Source organism: Somniosus microcephalus, chromosome 9, assembly GCF_052327205.1.
Source record: "Somniosus microcephalus isolate GS21.2 chromosome 9, FLI_Smic_1.0, whole genome shotgun sequence".
Lineage (NCBI taxonomy): Eukaryota > Metazoa > Chordata > Chondrichthyes > Squaliformes > Somniosidae > Somniosus > Somniosus microcephalus.
In genome coordinates, this window is record NC_140995.1 from 52,328,443 (window position 1) to 52,351,009 (window position 22,567).

The 22,567-nt window shown below is 46.0% G+C and overlaps 1 long non-coding RNA gene across 1 annotated transcript; it reads left to right on the forward strand.

Annotated features, from left to right (window-relative positions):
• The first annotated feature begins 563 nt into the window (after positions 1-563).
• On the forward strand, positions 564-21,893 carry LOC147112377 (uncharacterized). The gene is made up of 3 exons (XR_015079489.1): positions 564-599; positions 17,223-17,246; positions 21,848-21,893. It is a non-coding gene; the product is annotated as an uncharacterized LOC147112377 (long non-coding RNA).
• The last annotated feature ends 674 nt before the right edge of the window (positions 21,894-22,567 follow it).

Below are 22,567 nucleotides of genomic sequence, written 5' to 3' on the forward strand. Positions count from 1 at the left end.
TTTGACCAAGCTTTTGGTCACCTGTCCTAATATCTCCTTGTGTGCCTTGGAGTCAAATTTTGTTTGGTAATCGCTCCTGTGAAATGCGTTTGGGATGTTTTGCTACGTTAAAGGTGCTATATAAATGGATTTTGTTTTTGTTGTATAAATCAAACACTCAAATAAAAAATATTCCCATAAAAGATGAAAATGCCATCTTCTGCTTGTGCCGTGGAAGTGCCAAAGGACTCCTTCATCTTGAAGCCTTCATTTTAAACTGTTTGAATGCTGGCAATGGCTTTATAAAGGCGTGACTGCACTTTTACCGAACAATGCTGGTTGCAGACAGACATAGATCATTGCCGTGCTGCAACATTAGTCCCTGAGCACATCACTTCTTGTGTCCTGCAAACAATAACTTACATGCTGTGGCTGATGCAACTAGTTTCACAATATAAGTACCCTTTCTGTCAGCTTTGTAATTTAGTCTGTTGGTTTCTTAAATATGTTTTTTGAGTTGAAAATGAGTTAACTGTTGGCCTACTGACTACTAACTAATTGATACTGACTTGTGTTTTTATTAGGGTGATATGGGTCCTCCTGGTCCACCTGGATTATACGTAAGTACCTGGTTCCTGATACTTTTATGTGAGATTCTGCGGTATGAAGCACTTTGCCACAGGGACAAGTTGAGGCAGTGACCATTGTATCTTTTTAAAGGGAAAATCAGATCAATGTTTGAAGCTGAGAAAGATGCAGGGCTATGGGGATAGAGTGGGGCAGTGGGTTTAGTTTTGGATTGCCCTAGCAAAGAGCTAACACAAACACCATGGGCCAAATGCAGCTCTCCCTGACTACTGGACTTGTGCTCAAGATATGAAGTGATTTTAATTTTTGGAGAATTTTGCTTATTTAATTTCACAGTTTATGGTTAAAATTACAGAACTATTCCTCATGCTTTAATACTGCAATCTTAGTCTTCTTTCAGCATCATAGTGCAGGAGCTAAAAATAAAACCAGTTGGCTTCTAGAAACAAGAGTTTTGCAGAAGCTGCTGGCAGTGTAAGGGTTAACAACTATAGGGGCGATTTTGTCAATGGAGGGGACATCAAGGGCAGTGATTTTCCAAATGTGCTCCTTGATGGGAGTGCTGGATGGCCCTGGGTCCCCGGTGCGGTTAACTCCCACACGCCCCACTTACCGCCGCTTCCTGGGGCCGCCATGTGTCGTGTGGCGGTAGGCCTGGAAAGTCACGGTAAAGGGCCCAATGGAGGAAGAGGGCCTTGTGGCATCATCCACTCCCTCCAAGACTGGCCCAGGATCTAGCTGCTGATGGCCACTGTCTCAGCCAAAGCCTTCAGTAGGAGCCCTGCTGCCATCTTCAGGTGTCTCTACACCTTGAAGGTCCCTCGCCACTTCTATGCTGCAGCAGCGATCCTGGATTTTATATTCCCACACTCCCAGGCTCCCTCTTGACAGTGGGAAATGCATTAGGATTTTGGCTGGTATGGAGTGGTAAGCAGAAGCCCCACTTTGCCTTGAAGTCGGGTTGTCAACCCTGGTTGGATGTGTTCCAGGAGGTTTCATTGCATGGCCTCCTGCCTCCAACCGCCCCGCCCCCACTCTCCCACCATTGGTCGCCCAACACCATCCTCACATTACACCACCTTCCCAGCCAATGGAAAAGGAACGGACTCTTGGTTACCCAATTGGACGACTCTTGACTGTCAGTCAATCAGCCTGTTTCCCGGTGTAACCAATAAACAAAAATGTTCAAAGAAAATGTTAAAAAACACGATAATTTTTTATTGCCCCTATGATTTTTCTCCTGGGTTGCTCACGGCAGTATCTGGAGATTGGTCTTTAATTCCTGGAGACTCCAGGCCAATCCTGGAGGGCTGACAACCCTACCTTGAAGAGGAGAATTACCCCCCCACACACACCTTTGGTCCTGTGTATAAAACCATTAAAGTTTAATTGAAGACAAAAATGATTTGACTTTGTCACTGCATACCATTCACTCATCACCCCCAAAAAATTGCTTCAATGACCACAGGTTACACCAGGTGGATTAATGCAATATTCTCTTACAGCTGCAAGCTTGTGCCCCTCATTACAGACAGAATACAAATCGAAGAGGTTAGAGAAGCTGTAGTGTCGGGCAGGCAAGATGGTTCTTGGCCCCAGCAGTCTTAAGTTATGAGCAAAGATTAAGAAAATTGGGATTGTTGCAGACAAATTGGTCGTGGTAACATAGATTTCAAAAACTAAAACTGGATTCATCATTTTAAGAATTGGAAGTAAATAGGGAATTCAAGCAGAACTATTTCAGAGCAAAGAAAATAGACATGGAATAAATTGCCAGAGGAGGCGATTAAAATAATGAGTACAAATAGGTTCAAGGGGCAACACGTGGGTTGAAATTCCTTCTGTGCACTATTTTTAGTGCCCTGGTTAACACGTTTATGTCAAATTCCTTTCTCCACTATTTTAACAAGGTCATTAGCTCATTTATTTTAAAATGGTTGTGGCTTCATTAAAATAGCGCATGCAGGAATTTGGTGTGAACATGTTAACCAGCGCATTTAAAAATAACACGCCGATAAATTTCAACTATCGGGCTTGTATCCGGAGAGGGGATGCGGTGAGGAGGCAAGTAGGTGGGAGTTGGGTCATTCAGGAAAAAGAGACAAGCTTGTTGATCCAGGTGACCTTATCCTTTTGCCAAAATGTCCTACATTCCTGTTCTACCTTTGATGATGAGAGAGAAACCTTGTCAGCTGCTTTAAAATCATTATCGAGACATCAGCTGCATCGTACCAGCAATTATTCATGAAACTTTACTGTACAGAGTCTTGTACACTGCATGTGACAAGAGGAGTTGATACTGTGTTACATAAATGTTTTGTTAATACAGGCATTTTTGCACAATTTCATTCACATTCGTGTAACGTGAAATAGACACATCATGGGCCTCAGCCTCGACGCTATCCAACCATTCTTGTTTGTGGGGAACATCCTCTTGTTCCCAAAATTCCAGCACAAGGGGAAGGGTTGGGGGAGTGTAGTGAGGGAGAGCAAGCCAGTTCATATTAAGTTAAAAGAAAAGAAACACTTGCATTTATATAGCGCCTTTCATGGCCTCAGGACGTCACAAAGTGTTTTACAGCCAATGAAGCACTTCTGAAGTGTAGTCACTGTAGTAATGCAGGAAACATGGCAGCCAATTTGCACTCGGCAAGCTCCCACAAACAGCAATGTGATGATGACCAGATAATCTGTTTTAGTCATGTTGATTGAGGGATAAATATTGACCAGGACACTGGGGAGAACTTCCCTACTCGTCTTAAAAATAGTGGCTTGGGATCTTTTACGTCCACCTGAGAGCAGATGGGACCTCGGTTTAATGTCTCATCCAAAAGACGACACCTCCAACAGTGCAGCACTCCCTCAGTACTGTACTGGAGTGTTAGCCGAGACTTTTGTACTCAAGTTGCTTCTTCTTTCGTCTGGTAGTAACAAAGCAAATCAAATGTCAATATCTAAGTTGGATATCCAGGACAAAGCTTCCGGTGTAACAGCATGGATATCTTGCAGGCTGCCTGTGAATTTATCTGAGGGCAGTGCTCAATGATGTGCTCCAGGGCCTGAATAGGAGCTCCACATTTGCATGATGGGGATGCTTTAATTTTCCATCTATGGAGAAGGTGGCAGCATCTACCATGACCAGTTCTGAGGCGGTTGATGGTTGTCCATTGTTTGTGAGGAAGGTTTGATCCTTCAGGTTGTACTGTGGGGTCCTCTATAAGGAATCCATTCCATATGTTGCAGTTCTTCCAAACATTTCATCATCAATCATCAAGGCTGAGGGGAGATCGCTGAAGGGTTTCTAAAAATGGCCGTCTAGATTTGAGACGGGTTGGTGGTAGGTTGTTCAGGTCGGCCTGGATCGGCCTGTCTTTGCTGGTGTAGCGGTTGTATTCGCTGGAGACTGCATATTGGCGGTGTAGGTGTGGTGCTGCGTTGTTTGCAAGCACGGGCAGCCGAGGTGTTGGTGTCGTTAAAAGCATACCGGTGATAATTCTCATAGTAGAATTCAGCTGGACATCAGTGGATTTGACATGCGGACTCGATAGCCATGCCTGAGAGCAGTACTCCGCTGTAGAGTACACCAGGGTGAGTGCTGCCATACGGAGGGTTTGAGCATCTGCTCCCCATGTGGATCCAGCAAGTTTCCAGATCAAGTTGACCCTACTCTTCAGTTTCTTCCCAAGGTTCTGGAGATGCTGTCTATACGACAGGGTGCAATCAAGCGTAACTTCTAAATAGGAGAGATTTTTTGGCATGGTTTACCTCTGCGTCGTAAAAGGTGACTGTCAAAGCTTGGTTTGCTTGATGGGTGTTGAGGAGGAATGTTGAGGTGACGGTCTTTTGCGGGTTTGGCCAAAGTTGCCATTGGCGGAAGTAGGCCTCCATCCTCTGTAAATCACTGGTTAGGATCTCTTCGGTGATGGACAGATTCATGTTTTTCATGGCCAAGGCAATGTCGTCAGCATATACGAACTTGCAGGACTCTGTTTTGGGCAGGTCACTAGTGTAACTGTTGAATAACTTGGGTGCCAGGACAGAACCCTGTGGGCGTCCGTTGTTCAATGTCCTATATCTGCTCTTCTGGGTGCCAGTGTACACATGGAAGCATCAGTTTCTAAGCATGGAGTTGAGAAAATAGATTGTTGTTCTGCAGGGTAAAATGGAGGAGAGCTTGAAAAGCAGTCCATGCTTCCATACTGTGTCATACACCGCTGACAGGTCCACGAGTGCTACAGTGGTCTTGAGGTGGCACTGGAACCTGCTTCGATGTGCGTTGTTAAAGCTACCACCTGGTCGCAGCAGTTACGGCCACTCCAGAAGCCCGCTTGCTCCTTAGGAATGCTTGGCTCGATGATGGGGGCTAGTCTGTGAAGTAGTAGCCTCTCCAGCACTTTATAACAAGTGTAAAGTAAGGAGATCGGGCGGTAGCTGGAGGCTTCTCAAGCATTTTTCCTCTGCTTCAGGAGGGCAATTATTTTAGTCTCCCTCCAAATAGGTGGAATTTTACCAATTGCCAGTACCTCAGAGAAGAAGGAGGTCAACCATCTCTTCATTTTGGGTGCCAGTGTTTCTAGGAATTCTGGGTAAACACCATCTGGACTTTATTTCATCCAAGGTGAATGGATCAGACATAGTTGATGATCTTGGTGCCGCCATCAAGTTTGTCAAAAGCTGCCGCTTCACCTGGCGTCGAAATTCTTTGTCCAATGGAGCCTTTGATGTTTGTATCAAGTGGGCTGCAATTGCATCCGCTCTGATGGTCGTCCTGTGTTTATAGTCGGGGTTTGCCCCACCAAGTCGATGGAGCAGGGCCCATGCTTTCCACTGGAGTGAGTGAAATTAGTCTTCTCCACAAGGCTCCTCCACCTTTCACGTCTTGCCAAGTTCAAGGACTCCAGCATTGCGGTGGCTTTGGCTGGGTTCTTGTTCAGCGAGTACTCCTGGTAGAGAGCCTTGCTTTCTTCTGTCCAACAAGTCACTGGAGTGGGACTTGAACCCACAACCTTCTGCCTTGCTGGCAGTTAGTCTATTGATCCTATTATTCAGTTCAAGCTCCCCCACTTTTCTCAATTTATTTTTTCCTGCCTTTTTAAGCACCAACAGATTCACTTCAATAGACACCCGAAACTAATTCTCCCTTGTCACTTCTTGAAAACTTTCAGCCACTGACAAAACGCCTTGAATGGCTGATGAATAAATTAATAAACACACACAGCAACAAACTTGGGATTGAATGTAGGTATATTTCCTTGAGGCAGACTAAGCCAGGTTTAGAACTGACTGCAGTTTGTCCTCAAGACTGACTGGCAGCTCCAGCTGTTGACCGACAGCTCCAGATGTTGACCGTCAGCTCCAGATGTTGACCATCAGCTCCAGGTGTTGACTGGCAGCTCCAGATGTTGACTGACAGCTCCAGATGTTGACCATCAGCTCCAGGTGTTGACTGGCAGCTCCAGATGTTGACTGACAGCTCCAGATGTTGATTGACAGCTCCAGATGTTGACTGACAGCTCCAGGTGTAAATGTTAGCATTCACCTTCCGTTGTTAGCAAGAAGGAGGGATCTCTTCAAAACAGGATGGAATTTCCAACTGCTTAGTCTTCAGGTAACAGAAAATTTACAGCGTGCTCTTGATTTAAAACATAAAGCTCTGTGGGGAGCTCAGTTTACTTTATGGTCGGCAGTCCTTCCTAAAACAATAGCCTCAGGGATGGCAGCTCAGAGGCTGATTCAGAGACTGGCACAACTGGACCTAACGTGCGGAACCGCTTCATTTCTATCAAAGGAACAACCACTGGTGTACATCCTCTTGTAGGGCACAGTCACTGTTGTCCCTGTTACTTGATCCGATATGTCTTCTGTCTCTCAGGGAAAGGACCATCCATCTGTAGGGTCATGTGTATCTGCCCCAGTGGGGAGTTTTAAAATACTCAACCAGATGGCTCCAAGTGTTTGTCCTGGAACTGAGTGTTTGGTCAGTTGCCAGGAGTTGTGCCTCTTAATCACTGACTCAACAGATATTTGGGATACCAGTCTGCACAGTCCAGCTTAAACAAGCTCAGGGGAGAGACTAATGCTGCCAAAGCCTAGTAATTGCTTTCAAAGCAACTGTACATGGACATACGATAGCAATACATGGGAACACTTCCAGGTAGATTTCCCATGGAGTTGGTAACCACATTCAGTGGTCAGAAAATGTTTACTTGGAGATATGTGTGAGATCTTTGGATCGCTTGACAGGAACATCCTATGGAGGTAATTTTGCAAAGTCACATTCCAGGCACTGAGCCTCCCCCCCTCCTCTCTCTCTTCCCCCCCTCCCTCTCCCTCCCCACACTCTCCTCTCCTCTCTCCTCCCCTCTCTCCTCCCCTCACTTCCCCTCTCTCTCCTCCCCACTCTTTCCCCCTTCCCCTCACTCCTCTCTCTCCCCCTCCTCTCTCCCCTCTCTCTCCCCCTCTCTCCCCCTCTATCCTCTCTCCCTCCTCTCTCACCCCACTCCCTCCTCCTTCCCCTCTCTCCTCTCTCTCCCCTGCTCTCTCCCCACCCACTCTTCCCCTTCTCTCTCCCTCTCTCTCCCCTCTCTCTCCTCCCTCATTCTCCCCCTCCATCCTCTCTTTCCCCTCTCTCACCCCCTCTCTCCCCCTCCATCCTCTCTCCCTCCTCTCTCACCCCACTCCCTCCTCCTTCCCCTCTCTCCTCTCTCTCCCCTGCTCTCTCCACACTCCCTCTTCCCCTTCTCTCCCCCCCTCTCTCCCCTCTCTCTCCCCACTCACTCTCCCCCTCCATCCTCTCTCTCCCCTCTCTCCCCTCTCTCTTCCCCTCCATCCTCTCTCCCTCCACTCTCACCCCACTCTCTCCCCCTTTCTCTCTCCCCCTCTCTCCCCTGCTCTCTCCCCACTAACTCTGCCCCACTCCCCTCTTCTCTCTCTCCTCCCCCTCTACCCCTCCATCCTCTTTCCCTCCTCTTTCCCCCCTCTCTCTCTCCTCTCTCCCTCCTCTCTCCATCCTTTCTCCCCCCTCTCCCTCCTCTCTCCCCACTCTCTCTCCCTCTCTCCCCCTCTCTCCCTCCTCTCCACCTCTCTTCCCCGCTCTCTCCCCACTCCCTCTCCCCCTCTCTGCCCCCCTCTCTGCCCCCTCTCTCTCTGCTTTCTCCCCCCTCTCACCTCCCCTCTTTCCTCCCACCTCTCCCCCTCTCTCTTCACCCTCCCAAGGACTGCATATCAGGAATTTGGGGGTGTGTCTCCCATGATTTACCATCCGTTCATTTGAATGGATTCCTACCCAAACTCTTAATACGCATTCCCAGTGGACAAGGTTCCATTCTGGGAGCATTTTCATCAAATGCTGTGATTGCTCCACGTCCTGTTCTGTACAGATTTAATTTTTCAAAGTACTATATTGTAATGAACACTTAATTAAGCTTGTGGTTTAACAAACTCAGTCTTGGTGCATTGAGAATCAATTGTATTCTCCTTCAGCGAACAATTGGCCTGGAGTTCAGTGATCTGGAAATGGTCAGTCCCATGACCAAAATCTGCTGAGGATCACATTAAGTGGCCTCAGTCAGATAGATACATAATGGAGAACATGGCAGGATCATTTTATTTATTTACATTTTGTTCATTAACACTCAGAATATTGGCAGTATTGTAGAAAAAAGAGATCCAAAGGAAGCTTATCTAAGAAACTGTAGTCACCGAGCTATTGTTACAGGAAAGCCCCAGGCAAATTTTCTGGCACCAGGAGTTAGCATCTGGGCACTTTGGGAAACATGCAGGAGAAGTACATCAAAACCCAATACAACATGTAAAGTTAGGCGAAAGAAAGAAAGAAAAGGTAAATAGAAAGGAACTTAAAAGGAACCCGAGAAATTTAAAGGGGAATGCTGAAGAACCAACAACTTGAGTTAATATAGCGCCTTTAACGTAGAAAAATGCCTGAACGCACTTCATAGAGGCATAATCACGTACAAAATGACAACAAGAAATTATACACGAGAACTATAACAGACAGAGAGCAAGGCAGTTGCAGAAAAATGTTTAGAAACATAGAAAACATAGAAAAATAGGAGCAGGAGTAGGCCATTCGGCCCTTCGAGCCTGCTCTGCCATTCAGTATGATCATGGCTGATCCTCTATCTCAATACCATATCCCCGCTCTCTCCCCACACCCCTTGATGCCTTTTGTGTCTTCAAAACTATCTATTTCCTTCTTAAATATATTCCGTGACTTGGCCTCCACAGCCTTCTGTGGTAGAGAATTCCACAGGTTGACCACCCTCTGAGTGAAGAAATGTCTCCTCATCTCAGTCCTAAATGCCCTACCCCGTATCCTGAGACTGTGACCCCTCCTTCTAGAGCCCCAGCCAGGGGAAACATCCTCCCTGCATCCAGTCGGTCTAGCCCTGTCAGAACTTTATACGTTTCAATGAGATCCCCTCTCATTCTTCTAAACTCTAGTGAATACAGGCCTAGTCGACTCAATCTCTTCTCATACGACAGTCCTGTCATCCCAGGAATCAGTCTGGTGAACCTTCGCTGCAATCTCTCTATGGCAAGTATATCCTTTCTTAGGTAAGGAGACCAAAACTGCACACAGTACTCCAGGTGTGGTCTCACCAAGGCCCTGCATAACTGTAGTAAGATGTCCTTGCTCCTGTACGCAAATCCTCTTGCAATGAAGGCCAACATACCATTTGCCTTCCTAACTGCTTGCTGCACCTGCATGTTTGTTTTCAGTGACTGGTGTACAAGGACACCTAGGTCCCTTTGTACATCAACATTTCCCAATCTATCACCATTTAAATAATACTCTGCCTTTCTGTTTTTCCTACCGAAGTGGATAATTTCACATTTATCCATGTTATACTGCATCTGCCATGTATTTGCCCACTCACTCAACTTGTCTAAATTGCCTTGAAGCCTCTTTGCATCCTCCTCACAACTCACAGTCCCACCTAGTTTCGTGTCGTCAGCAAACTTGGAAATATTACTTTTGGTTCCCTCATCCAAATCATTGATATATATTGTGAATAGCTGGGGCCCAAGCACTTATTCCTGCGGTACCCCACTAGTCACCGCCTGCCACCCCGAAAAAGACCCATTTATTCCTATTCTCTGTTTCCTGTCTGTTAACCAATTTTCAATCCATGCCAGTATATTACCCTCAATCCCATGTGCTTTAATTTTGCACACTAACCTCTTATGTGGGACTTTATCAAAGGCCTTCTGAAAATCCAAATACACCACATCCACTGATTTTCCCTTATCTATTCTACCAGTTATATCCTCAAAAAACTCCAGTCGGTTTGTCAAACACGATTTCCCATTCATAAATCCATGTTGACTTTTTCTAATCCCATTGATATTTTCTAAGTGTCCTGTTATCACATCCTTTATAATAGACTCTAGCATTTTCCCTACTATTGATGTCAGGCTAACCGGTCTGTAGTTCCCTGTTTTCTCTCCCTCCTTTTTTAAATAGTGGGGTTACATTTGCCACCCTCCAATCTGCAGGAACTGTTCCATAATCTATGGAATTTTGGAAGATGACAACCAATGCATCCACTATTTCCATGGCTACCTCTTTTAGTACTCTGGAATGCAGATTATCAGGCCCTGAGGATTTATCAGCTTTCAGTCCCATTAATTTCTCCAGCACTATTTTTTTACTAATACTAATTTCCTTTAATTCCTCCTTCTCACTGGACCCTTGGTTCCTTAGCATTTCTGGAAAGTTATTTGTGTCCTCTTCCGTGAAGACAGAACCAAAGTATTTGTTTAATTGCTCAGCCATTTCCTTGTTCCCCATTACAAATTCTCCTGTTTCTGACTGTAAGGGACCTACAGTTGTCTTCACTAATCTTTTTCTTTTGACATACTTCTAGAAGCTTTTACAGTCCGCTTTTATGTCCCTTGAACGTTTACTCTCATGCTCTATTTTTCCCCTCTTAATCAATCTCTTGGTCCTTTTTTGCTGAACTCTAAAACGCCCCCAATCCTCAGGCTTGCTACTTTTTCTGGCAACTTTATATGACTCCTCTTTGGATCTAATACTATCCTTACTTTCTTTTGTTAGCCATGTTTGGGCCGCTTTTTCTTTTGTGTTTTTGCGCCAGAAAGGACTGTATAACTGTTACAATTCATGCATTCATTCCTTAAATGTTAGCCATTGCCTAGCCACCATCATGCCTTTTAATGTAGCTCCCCAATCTATCATAGCCAACTCACTCCTCATACCTTCGTAGTTTCCTTTGTTTAGATTTAGGACCCTAGTTTCGGATTGGACTACTTCACTTTCCATCTTAATGAAGAATTCTCTCATGTTATGGTCACTCTTCCCTAAAGGACCCCGCACAACAAGATTATTAATTAACCCCTTCTCATTGCACAATACCCAACCTAGGATAGCCTGTTCCCTAGTTGGCTCCTCAACGTACTGGTCTAAAAAAAATCTCGTCCACACTCCAGAAATTCATCCTCCACAGTATTATTGCTAATTTGGTTTGGCCAGTCTATATGTAGATTAAAGTCACCCATGATTACTGTAGTACCCTTGTTTCATGCATGTTTGAAAGAAGAAATTGGACCTAAAAACCCGTGGACCTGATAGCCTGGCGGGCTACGCCCAATCATGACTTCTAGCGCTGACTGCAGCAAAGGTTAAATGTCAATGGCGGATGCTCAATGTAGTGGTGTGGCCGGGAACCCCAAATAATTTTGGCCCTGTGAAGAGCAGGGAGTACTGATCACGAAATCATAGGCCCACAGCCCCAGAATTTCCTATATAAAATCAGGGTGTGTGGGCCTCCAACTTCCAGCTCAGCGTCTGCTGTGCGCTCTGCTGGTCTCTAGGCCCTGCTCACAATTGGCTGGTCCACCCTTAACCAGCACAGTACACAAGCTTTTAGGATTAAACAGGTCCTTTAATTTCGCTTTATGTCTGATGGCGGTTCTCTAAATCTTGTGGACATTAATTCATATTTTAATCGTGAATTTGTCTATCTGCTTGTTGCAGAAACTGTTGCTTGATGAGATATTCATTAAAATCTCTTTACTCATGTTCCTTTGGGATCGTTAAGAGGCCAGTTTGGCAGCAATTGAACGAAAGTATCTGGACTATGCAGTTCAACTAGCAGAATGCTAATGGAAGGAAATGACACCAGGGCAACGTGACTCCCAATGAATTGCGTATTGCTCCTGTGGAGCTCTATATTGATAGTTTTTCACTTCTCTCATAATGGAAATTTCAGTGATACTTAATCCACCCTGATTGATACAAGCTCTTTTCAGGCGAGCCCTAACCCTGACCCAAACTCAGGCCTGTCTAGTGACAGCTGGACTGCTCGAGCATAACATTCCTTTAAGATTTTGCCAGTAACGTTGTTGAACTGCATCTTTGTAGCACTGTGCTGTGTCCGAACAACAGGGCACTGAGGGGCTTAGCAAGGATCGAGGAGAAGCTGGGAGCAACCTCTGTGCACAGTCACAGCCACAAGGAGGGATTCAGTTGGTCAGTCAGGAGACTGAAAGATTCAGGACAGCTGAATCTGACATTTCAACAACCAGAATGTTTGGTAACTGTAGAGTTATTGCAACTTTGCTACATTGAAAAAAATGGAAAGTCCTACTAAAGTCTTAGTAACTTCAAAGTGGATTTTTAAATAAAATATTAAAGTAAGATGTTTTGGGAACCCAAAATGTTTTTAACACAGCTCCGGAACTGTCTCGATACGGTGTTAATTTTGAACTATGCCTGACCGATGGTCACATTACAATTCAGGACTAACTGGACATCTCAATTCAGTTGAAGTCTCAACAACTAATGTGCCCTCTGACCTGCCAGATACTTAACCTTTGAACTATCCAATAAAAAAGAACTTGTACAGGCATGACACCAGTGTCAAGCCAGATAAATGTTAAGTAGCCTAAAACTCTTAGGGGGATAAATTCAGTTGCTTTGCGCCTCCTGTTAGCACCCTAAGAGGGCGCTAATGGGGCGCAAAGCAACTAGCGCCTGGGCGCGGCACCACCAACACCTCCCGCAAAATTCAGCGGGAGGTTAGCGGTGGCGGTAACTGTTAGCGCCCCGCAGCACTGCGCCGCCGGCAATTATGTCAAAATGGGTGTGACAGGCTGATTGGTACCTGAAAGAAAAGAAAGAAAGGACTTGCATTTATATAGCGCCTTTCAGGACCTCAGGATGTTCCAAAGCACTTCACAGCCAAAGAAGTATTTCTGAACTGTAGTCATTGTTGTAATGTAAGAGCATACTGTGACCAATGGCTTTTAGCCTGATCCCAGAATTATTTTTTGTTTTAATGCCACCGTACAGCTTTAGACGATGCCATGCAATCAATTGCATAGACAGCAGCGGCTCTTTAAATTTTAAGATGCTGCCCATGATTCCTAGCAACCGTGAACAATGGGAACACACCAGCACCCAATGTTGTAAGCGTGCAGATGACATTGAATGGAATATTTTCATGATTTGCATGTCCTTTGAATACAATCACCCATATTCCACATCTCCCTCTAGCTGATCAGCAACTCACTGTGTGGGGTATCACCCAGTAAACCCCGCAGTATGCAGCAGTCAGAGGTTCTTTACTGCTTTCTCTATTAATGAGAGGGCTATAAACACTGTTATGTTAGAGGAGGTGTCCCTACACACACTTCCATCTCCCTGTGCCTGTATTGTGTTGAAATCAAGACTTAATGGGGGAAAAATTGAGTCGTGCCTCCTTTGGGGTGCTAACTTTGCCGGGGAGCTACTTTTAGCACCCCGAAAAAATTAGCACCCCCGTGGCCGATTTTCCCAGGTAGCGCCCCAAGAGGGAGGAGAGGCGCTACTGGAAGCGCCCCGCGTCCCTCTTGGGGTGCTGTGAGGCAATATCGTGGTGCTATGTGCCGCGGTACTGCAGGCCTTCCTCCCCTTATTAAGGGAAGGGGCCTGGCGCAGCATGACCCGGGGCCCAGTCGCAGGCAGGCCCCCCTGACCCTGTCGGACATAGTATCCGGCAGTAAGTCAGGGGGCGCTACCCAAGATCACGGCCGGGGCGCGAGGAGGGTGCTAACGGTTACTGCCACCGCTAACCTCTCGCTGAATTTCGCAGAGGTGTTGCTGGCACTGCACCTGGGCACTAGTTGCTTTGCGCCCCGTTAGCGCCCTCTTAGGACGCTAATGGGAGGTGCAAAGCAACCAAATTTTTCCCCCATTGTCTTGCTTTCAAATTATTGACCTCTGAGTCAGAAGGTTGTGGGTTCAAGTCCCGCTCCAGAGACTTGAGCACGTAATCCAGGCTGACACTCCAGTGCAGTATTGAGGGAGTGCTGCATTGGCAGAGGTGCTTACTTTTGGATGGGACGTTAAACCGAGGCCCCGTCTGCTCTCTCAGGTGGATGTAAAAAATCTCATGGCACTATTTTGATGAAGAGCAGGGGAGTTCTTCCTGGTGTCCTGGCCAATATTTATCCCTCAACCAACAAATAAAACAGATTATCTGGTCATTATCACAGTGCTGTTTGTATGATCTTGCTGTGCGCAAATTGGCTGCCGCCTTTCCTACATTACAACAGTGACTACACTTCAAAAGTACTTCATTTGCTGTAAAGCGCTTTAGGACATCCTGAGGTCGTGAAATCCGATATAAATACAAGTCTTTCATTCTTTTATTGCATCATCTCCTATTCTACTTCATTCTTTCCTTGGATCTTAAAACTGTGGAGCTCTTTAACTCCTTTATTCTTCACTTCCTTCTACCATTTACACATTTCAAATCCTCAAATAAAACAGAAAATTATGGAAATACACAGACATTTTAATGAAGGCTATCCAAAATGTTGACCTGGATTTTGAAGTCCAAACTTGGCATCACCAAACTTCGTGATTTAACTCATTTTCTCTCTGTTGTGCCGTGCATTAAGGACCTTGGTCCTTCAACCTAGAGGGTGAATTTTCTCCGCTGCCATAACTTTGCCAGGACATGCAGTGGAAGCTGTTTCTGCACATAAATGGGGGCTCCCTGCCACACTTCCTGTAAGGCTATGGTGAAAGGCCGGGAGCAGCTCCGAGGAAATTCCTGTTTAAAAGAATACTTGCAGTAAGATGATGTAGCAGAGAAGGAAGGAAAGGGACATATAAATTTAGTTTCGTTTTCTGCAAAATGGTTCTGCGTATGGGCTTTTTTAAAACATGAAATCCTCTTTGAATTCTACGCCCTGGGTATTTCTCGAGACTCGCACTTCCAGTGTAAGGCCGGAGATTCCTTTCCAAATTCTGGAGACGGAGTGATTGATACAGCTGTGGGCCGGCCGGCAGTGCCTGCAAGGGTGTATCAGTGGGAGTCGTCTGGCTCGAGATGAATTACCCTTATAAGGAGGAGTTGTGTCTTCCAGAGACCCAAATGGGATGAAGAAAAAAGTAGTTTCTCTCAACTCTTTAGCTGCCACTGCAGCCACTCTGATTGGTGAAGGTAAGCGATCTTGGAGGGGATCGAATGCCTTACTCTAGTGAAGGTTCGGGGCCTTTCCACGACCTCAAAGGGACTTTGGAAATCTTTGGAATTCACTGCCCCAGAGGGCTGTGAATGCTATAAGTCTTTGAGTATATTCAAGGCTGAGGTAGATAGATTTTTGGACTCTAGGGGAATCAAGGGATATGGAGATCAGATGGGAAAGTGAAGTTGAGGTCGATGATCAGCCATGATCTTATTGAATGGCAGAGGAGGCTCGAGGGGCTGTATGGCCTACTCCAGCTCTTACTTCTTATGTTCTTAAGCCAGATCTCAGTTTGGCGTGAGTTCCACTGAGGCCTTTCAAATGTTTAATGGAGAATATTTCCCTGGGCAGCCGGGCAGCCAAAAAACTCTTGGTCCCTTAATGAGGGAGCTCAGACGAAAGATCCGCCCATGGTTCCCTCCTACCGAAATGAAAAAATCTGGTCCTAATGGGGCAGAATCCACATGAAGCCGGGATCTGCTACTCCAACTCCACCACCTCCCAAATGGGACTGCTGACTCTCCAGGATTGCCCTGGAGTCTCCAGGAATTGAAGATTAATCTCCAGGATACTGCTGCAAAGAAAAATCATAGGGGCATTGAAACAAATTGTGTTGTTTTCATTTTCTTTGAACACTTTCATTTATTAGTTATAAAAAATATTGTAGACGGGGAAGAAAGGCTGTTTCACTAACAGTCAAGTAAATCCAATTGGGTAACAAAGAGTCTGTTCCTTTTCCAATTGGCGTGGGAAGGCTGGGCCAATGGCGGGACTTTGGGGGCAATGTGGTCCGAGGTGGGAGGTCATGCAATGTAACCTCCAGGAATACACTTAACCAGAGTTGATAACTCTACCCCCAAATGTGAAAGCTCCAGGTCCAGGATTTCCGTAGCCTACAAGCCTGCAGTAGATAAGAGTGGATCTTAAGAGGGATACAATGAATTTGAAAAAAAGTAAGAGTAGCAACAGCGGATGTTTATAATCCTATTAGGATAAATTTTATGAATTAGTGATCCTAGCATGGAGCTTCGCACAACAGGAGTGCCTATCAGGAATTTAGGTCAGAGGTCAGTGTGCCACACATGTTTTCCCATTCTTAAAGAATCATAAATCATGTAAGACCCTGACCTCCATAGCTGAATTCCCAATACCTGTACCTGTCACGTGAAACTCTTTACAGTCTGCACAGATAGCAACAACTGAAATAACAACAGAAAATGCTGGAAAAACTCAGCAGGCCAGGCAGCATCCGTGGAGAGAGAAACAAAGTTAACGTTTCAGGTCGGAGACCTTTCGTCAGAACTGGAAAAAAGCAGGAAAAGGAACAGATTTTAAAGCAAGTTTAGGGACTGGGAAATGGGGGAGGGGATGAAAGAACAAAAGGGAAGGTCTGCGATAGGATGGAAGGCAGGAGAAGTAAAGAGGCATTAAGAGATATTCAAGGCAAGAGGAGATGGTAATGGGACAGGTTCAGAAACAAAGGATGGCTCTAGATGAGGTGTGAATTGCGCTGGCAGAATGAAAGACAACTGCCATGTGGGAGGGAAGAAAAAAAGGCACAGACAAAAAGTGTGGATAATAAATATATATATGATAGGGGCTGAGGTTATGATCTGAAATTGTTGAACTCTATGTTGAGTCCAGAAGGCTGTAAAGTGTCTAATCGAAAGATGAGGTGATGTTCCTCGAGCTTACGCTAAGTTTCAGTGGAACAATGCAAGAGGCCGAGGACGGTGAGGTCTGAGTGGGAATGAAGCGGTGAATTAAAGTGACAGGCGACTGGAAGCTCGGGGTCCCCCTTACGGATTGAACGGAGGTGTTCTGCAAAGCGGTCACCCAATCTACGTTTGGTCTCCCCAATGTAGAGGAGACCGCATCGTGAGCAGCGAATACAGTATACTAAATTGCAAGAAGTACAAGTAAATCGCTGTTTCACCTGGAAGGGGTGTTTGGGGCCCTGGACAGTGGGAAGTGGGGAGGTATAAGGGCATGTGTTGCATCTCCTGTGCTTGCACGGGAAGGTGCCGGGCGAAGGGGAAAGGGTGCTAGCAACAACTGATCTCTGGCATAGCCTCTGTGTAATCCCACCTAAATGTGAACGTATAGACACATATCTACCTCACATTTAATCAATTCCTTTGTATCTTTTACAGAATGAGGGACAGAAGGGAGAACCAGTAAGTATTTGATCCCAAACTTAGAAATGTCTGCTTTGAATAGGAGAAAGAATTTCAAAATAGCGAAATGTTCTCAACTGCCTTCAGCAGTTTGAGTTTAAAGCTCAACAAAAAAATGTTGCAAATGCTTTTTTGCTGCTCAACAAGTGAGTTACTGAGACACACTGGAGCAGCAAGAGCTCACGGCCGATTCCTGGTCTGTATTGAGTTGGCTGATCTCATGTAGGGCAATAACATTGGCGTCAGCACCCATGGATTGGGGGGGATCTGGTCTGCATCAGATATTTTCCCAGGTTCAACAGCAATAATCTCTCAAATGGTGTTTTTCAGACCCCTACTGTGCTGTATGATTCTATGATTCTTTGGGGGAGAAATTGCGTATCGTCCCGTTTGGGGTCGGTAACATCCGGGAGGCGGGATATTTTGTGGCAGGCGCGGAAGTTCCGCTCCGCTCGCTAAATTCAGGTTACAGCCCCCGGAAGGAAGTGGAGCGCTAAATCAAGGGGCGGTAGCAGGGCGCATGGCTCAGCAGCCCAGCGCTGCCGCGTACGAGGGGCTCTTCCCTCAATTAATGGAAGGGCCCAAGATGCATACTCTGCCAAAGAAGAAGCCACCTACCTGGACCAGCAGGGAGCGGGGATGCTGCGCGATCAGCCCGGCAGCCAAGCAGAGTGCCAAGCAGAGCGATCGTGGCACCGAACCCGCCAACAAACCGCGACCGGAGCGGCAATGAAAACAGCACTTTTTTTTTCACAGCAGCCGGCCACCTCCCTTTAACTTTCACCTTGGTAGCGGCCGGCCGCCCAGTACGCTTCCCTGAAGCTGTCGCTGAAATCGCCCGGCGTAGCTTCAGGGGGCGACAGCCAATTTAGGGTCCGGGGCACTAGCGAGGCGATGCGCCTGGCGATGATGTCACGATCTCTGGGCGCAGGAGATCGGAGCGCAACACCGTAGTGCCACCGCTAAACTCTCGCCGAATATGGCAGCAGTCATTAGCGGCGCTACGCCCGGTCGCAAAGTCGTTTGCGCCCCGTGAACGCAGCCTGGGGGCGCTAATGGGAGGCGCAAATCACCTGAATTTCTCCCCTATGTGTCCCCACGTGTGACTTTCCCATTCATTAATTGAGGCTGCAAATCGAGTGCCCGAAATCCATATAATGTGCTCCGGTTGTGTGAAGCTCTGCTCCAGGAGTGCAAAAATGGTAACATTCACCACGTCAGTTTAAAAACCTGGCAATTTTGAAGGCTGAGTGAAGGAAAATAAAGACCATTGTTTAGATAGGGAGAGAATAGAAAAGAGAATGAAAAAAGTAACACTGAAATAATGGCAAAACCTGAGCAAAGCAACTCAGAGAGAGCATTCTGAGAGAGGGAGCAGGGCCAAGCGTTGATAGATTGAGTGTAAGAAGTGACCGGGTCTGAAGTCACGTCTCGCAAAATAATTTTTCAGCTCTAGTTACTGAGGCAGTGCCAAAACACCTTAAGTAATGCGTGTGTTGATGATCTGACACGTTAATGTACCCAGCCTTACGTGCCAGCTAAACTCCTCACAACTGTCCGTAAAAATATAGCATGGCAGTTGGCAACCTTGGAGCGATGCAAGATAAATGGCGTTGTTCCAGACTCGACCAACCCCTCCCTCCCTCATTCATTTCCAGAAACTGACGCCCCTGTGCAGTGAATCACATCACAGCACTCTATGTATTGCTGTACAGTGGAGCTGCAATTACTACATTTACATTGATCAAATAATCAGATGACCTTTTTATTTTTGGCCCAGTTTCCTTCCCTTTTATCCCTTCCTGCCTTGACAAATATAAACCATGCCAGGGTATGAATTACATAGAATTACATAGAATTACATAGAATGTACAGCACAGAAACACACCATTCGGCCCAACTGGTTTACACTGGTGTTTGTGCTCCACACGAGCCCCCTCCCACCCCTCTTCATCTAACCCCATCAGCATATCCTTCTATTCCTTTCTCCCTCATGTGTTTATCTAGCTTCCCCTTAAATGCATCTATACTATTCACCTCAACTGCTCCTTGTGGTCACGAGTTCCACATTCTCACCACTCTCTGGGTAAAGAAGTTTCTCCTGAATTCCCTATTAGATTTATTAGTGAATATCTTACAATTATGGCCCCTAGTTTTGGACTCCCCCACAAGTGCAATCAAAATCTCTACGTCTACCCTATCAAAACCTTTCAGAATTTTAAAGACCTCTATTAGGTCACCCCTTGACCTCTTTTCTAGAGACGAATTCTAATATCAAATATCTGATTCCTCACCCTGGTAGCCATTGTTCATTTTATGAACCTGGCAACTTGACCACGAAAAGCACTACAGCTTAGAACAGTCCTGTCCTTGTCTGACATCCTTCACATACAGGCCTGGCCGGCTGCGTGGGTACACACACACACACACACACACACACACACACACACACACAGGTAGATTTTCACTTTCGGCGGTAGTAGTTAATGGGTAGTGGCAGATCGGCTGCGCGTTATACATCCTGCCAAATGTTCCTTTCCACTGCTGCATAACGGGCGGCCAGTCCACTACTGCCCTTTTTCTACCACCACTGATAGTGAGAATCTACCCCGCCTTCTTTCCCTGCAGGGGGCTCCGTGCAACGATCGGACGTGGGAACCCATACCCAAGGGTGCTGAGGCCAATTGGAGCAGTTCTGAAGCCTCCAACAGCTGGAATGTTCAGAGGGTCACATCTGGTGTTTTGCTGCTCCATATGGGTCAGGACCACAAGGAGTGTTGGATATACCCACTTAAACCACCGTGGGGTCTCTGACCACGATATCAGGCAAAAATGGGTGAAATGAGAGAGGTGTGCACTGTATCTGGTGTGACACTGTGAAAACCATTATAAAGGTTTCACTTTAGTGATATTAATTGTGAGTCTACACTCTTAGGAAAGAACATAGAAACAGGAGTAGGCCATTCGGCCCCTCAAGCCTATTCCGCCATTCAATTAGATCACGGCCAATCTGTATCTTAACTCCATCTACCTGCCTTGGTTCCATAACCCTTAAGACCTTGGCCTAACAAAAATCTATCAATCTCAGTTTTGAAATTTTCAATTGACCCTCAACCTCAATAAGAGATTAGCATGTAAAGTTAAGGCACATGGGATTGGGGGCAAGGTATTGACTTGGATAGGGAACTGGTTGGCAGACAGAAAGCAAAGAGTTGGAATAAACGGGTCTTTTTCCGAATGGCAGTGACTAGTGGGGTACCGCAGGGATCGGTCCTTGGACCCCAGCTATTCACAATATATATTAATGATCTAGACAAGGGAACTAGATGTAATATCTCCAAATTTGCAGATGACACAAAGCTGGGTGGGCGTGTGTGCTGTGAGGAGGATGCCGAGAAACTACAGGATGATTTGGACAGGTTGGGTGATTGGGCAGAAGCATGGCAGGTGCAATATAATGTGGATAAATGTGAGGTTATCCACTTTGGTGGCAAAAACAGGAAGGCAGATTATTATCTGAATGGCAATAGATTGGGAAAAGGGGAAGTGCAACGAGACCTGGGTGTTCTTGTGCACCAGTCGCTGAAGGTAAGCATGCAGGTGCAGCAGGCGGTTAAGAAGGCAAATGGTATGTTGGCCTTCGTAGCGAGAGGGTTTGAGTACAGGAACAAGGATGTCTTGCTGCAGTTGTACAGGGCCTTGGTGAGACCACATCTTGAGTATTGTGTGCAGTTTTGGTCGCCTTATCTGAGGAAGGATGTTCTTGCCATGGAAGGAGTTCAGCAAAGATTCACCAGGCTGATACCTGGGATGGCAGGAATGATGTATGAGGAGAGATTGGGTCGATTGGGCTTGTACTCGCTGGAGTTTAGAAGAATGAGAGGGGATCTCATTGAGACTTATAAAATCCTGACAAGACTGGACAGACTAGATGCAGGAAGGATGTTCCCGATGGTCGGGGAGTCCAGAACTAGGGGTCACAGTCTAAGGATAAGGGGTAGGCCATTTAGGACAGAAATGAGGAGGAATTTCTTCACCCAGAGAGTGGTGAACCTGTGGAATTCTTTACCACAGAAGGCAGTAGAGGCCAATACATTAAATATATTCAAGAAGGAGTTGGATATATTTCTTAAGGCTAAAGGGATCAAGGGATATGGGGAGAAGGCAGGGACAGGGTACTGAGTTTGGATGATCAGCCATGATCGCATTGAATGGCGGAGCAGGCTTGAGGGGCCGAATGGCCTACTCCTGCTCCTATCTTCTATGTTTCTATGTTAACCTCATCAGCCTTTTGTGGGAGTGAGTTCCAGATTTCCACTATCCTTTGTGTGAAGAAGTGCTTCCTGACATCACCCTAAACAGCCTCGCTCTAATTTTAAGATTATGACCCCTTCTTCTGGACTCCCCCACCAGAGGAAATAGTTTCTCTCTCTCTACCCTATTACTGTAACTCCTTTAATCATCTTAAACACCTCAATTAGATCACCCCTTAATCTTCTGTATTCAAGGGAATACAAGCCTCGTCTATGCAACCTGTCCTCATAATTTAACCCTTTTAGCCCTGAAGTGAATTTTTTAAAATCTGACCAATATCTTTGCAGGGGGAACCTGGTGTCTATGGTTTACCAGGAGCACAAGGAGAAAGGGTGAGTATATTTACAATATTTTACACTACAATATTCTGCAAGTCTCTGTCTAGATGTTCAGGTTGAATATTCGATCAATGCATCCATCTCTCTGTATTGATATTGTTGCTGTGACCCCCTCGACATAGGATTACCAACTCTGGCTGGACGTAATCCTAGAGGTTTCACCACATGATCTCCCATCTCTTACTGCCCTGCCCAATAAAACAGCCTGTCCTTCCTATCTCCAATATTTTAATAACTAACAATATGATTTTTCTCCTGGGTTGCTCATAGCAGTGTCCAGGAGATTAATCTTCAATTCCTGGAGACTCCAGGGCAATCCTGGAGGGTTGGCACCCCTACCTCGACATGATGTTGAAGTCCCAGACAAATGAAATCAGCGTGAAGTTGACATGTGGTCTTTCCCAATGTTTGTCTTGCAGGGTCCTGTGGGGCCTCAAGGTCTTCCGGGTTCAGTGGGAAAAGAAGGCCAAAGGGTAAGTAAAGTTTACAAGCGACTGCTCTGTTTTGTTTAAGTCTGTGGACTGATTGGTCATCCTTAAATGTTATCGGCCGGCAGCTGAGAAAGAGGAGGCCTTTGAGCTGACTGGACCTGGAATCTGAGGCTTAGACCCAGTGGACTGGGAGGTGACAATGTAAACGTTCCTTGTTTTACACGATTTGACAGTGCAG